Consider the following 1,710-nt stretch of genomic DNA (forward strand, 5'->3'; position numbering starts at 1 on the left):
TCAATACAAAGAATGGAAGGTTTTTTATCCATACCGATTGTGCGCATTTTTATTATTATTATATTTGTTACCAGGTGGTACTTTAGAAACGCAAAAGTCGGGTAATATTTAAAAAAAGCGCAGGTAAGAAAACAATTTTTTTATCGAGCTACTTAACAATTTTTAATTTTAAAAAATCTAATTTCACCACCTCAAGTAAGTTTATTATAACATCATAACATAATAATGCATGTTATATTTTATAATTATAGTTAAATGAAATAGGTTATTTAAACATTTATAATATTTTAAATAAACTTTTAAAAAATTTTAAACTTCATACAAATTATGAAAATGTTTATAGTGATTAACATTATGATCAATGAGTAACATTATGAAATTTTGTTATAAAGCTAGCTATGACAACAAAAGTATCTGAGGTGTATCCCTGTCCCAAGAAGGGGTTTAAAAAAAGAAGATCGAGTCGCAAGAACATGTTCCTAGTTAACGTCACTCTGGATAGAATGGAAACAAACCAGCTGCCCCTAAGGATTCACGTTATCCAACGCTACTTATTTTTAAGAGAACAATTTCCAAAGAAAGCACTGAAGGATCTCGTCGCTTGTCCTTTAATGTCCAAAACTTTCAAGTAAGCTTTTAGCTTTAGAAATCAATAGATAAGAACGTTATTTCATGTTTTATGTCAAATATAGTAAAGATAATTTAATAAGTTATGTTTTTAATTTACGGAAGTTCTTCATAGATTAAAATGCATAACAAACAATGAATTTTGCAATGTCAGTTGTATCCTTTCCGGAATCTTAATTCCTTGGAGAAAAACTGGCTTCAAAGTCATCAGTGACAAAAGGATGATGTATCATGTCAAGAAGTACGTAGAAAAGTACATAGCATTGAAGAAATCCCAGAAAAAAATTGGAATTGGTTATCTTGAGACAAGAAATAAATTTGAGAAATCAATGACAGGTAGGGGATAAATATTAAATGTTAAGATTTTCTAGTCAAACAGCTAGTACTAAGCTAATTTATTGTGAAGTAAATAGTTTACTTTTTCTTGTTCTTACCTAATAAAATTAAATTTAAAGGATTATTTTGGGCTGGAGAAGACATTACGCTTCTTGAACGTAGTTTAAAGACTGATAGGCTAAGACTGGAAGCAGATAAGATTGAAGATTTAACCTTCATACGGGACCAGCTAAGTTCCAGAAAGATGGTGATTGGAGCGTTGGACGGTCGGTTTGTAGATGTTAGTAATAGATCTGCATCAAGAAATAACTCTAAAACCTCTGGTATAGTAAAAAAAACTTTCCATGATTTCTCCTGATTTTCCTCTGAAAGTGAAATGATTACTGATGACTCTAATGATACATGTTCCGAAGATGATTTTAAGATTGGTAACGCATCAAAGAAGAAGACAGTTAAAAATATGACTCTAAAGATACCAAAGACATTTTTTCAAAAACTGCCAGAACTGCTATTGGGATGGGAATATCTACTAACCAGGCAACAGCACTTATCTCTTCTTTTCTTTGCAATGCCGGTGGAGATATAGAAAATGTAACATTATCCCACAGCTCAACTCACAGGATTTTTGATACAATAATAAGAAATGATGCTGGTGTTCTTAGAGCAAACATAACCAGTATGGTTAAGACGAGCGGCAAACCCATCATTGTGCATTTTGATAGCAAAATTATCAAAGATTATACGGGT

General features: G+C 31.3%; 1 long non-coding RNA gene across 1 annotated transcript; it reads left to right on the forward strand.

The window, feature by feature from the left end:
• The first annotated feature begins 390 nt into the window (after window positions 1–390).
• Window positions 391–1,313, forward strand: LOC136089259 (uncharacterized). The gene is made up of 3 exons (XR_010642903.1): window positions 391–628; window positions 743–963; window positions 1,083–1,313. It is a non-coding gene; the product is annotated as an uncharacterized LOC136089259 (long non-coding RNA).
• Window positions 1,314–1,710: the final 397 nt, after the last annotated feature.

The sequence above is a fragment of the Hydra vulgaris genome, chromosome 13, assembly GCF_038396675.1.
Source record: "Hydra vulgaris chromosome 13, alternate assembly HydraT2T_AEP".
NCBI lineage: Eukaryota > Metazoa > Cnidaria > Hydrozoa > Anthoathecata > Hydridae > Hydra > Hydra vulgaris.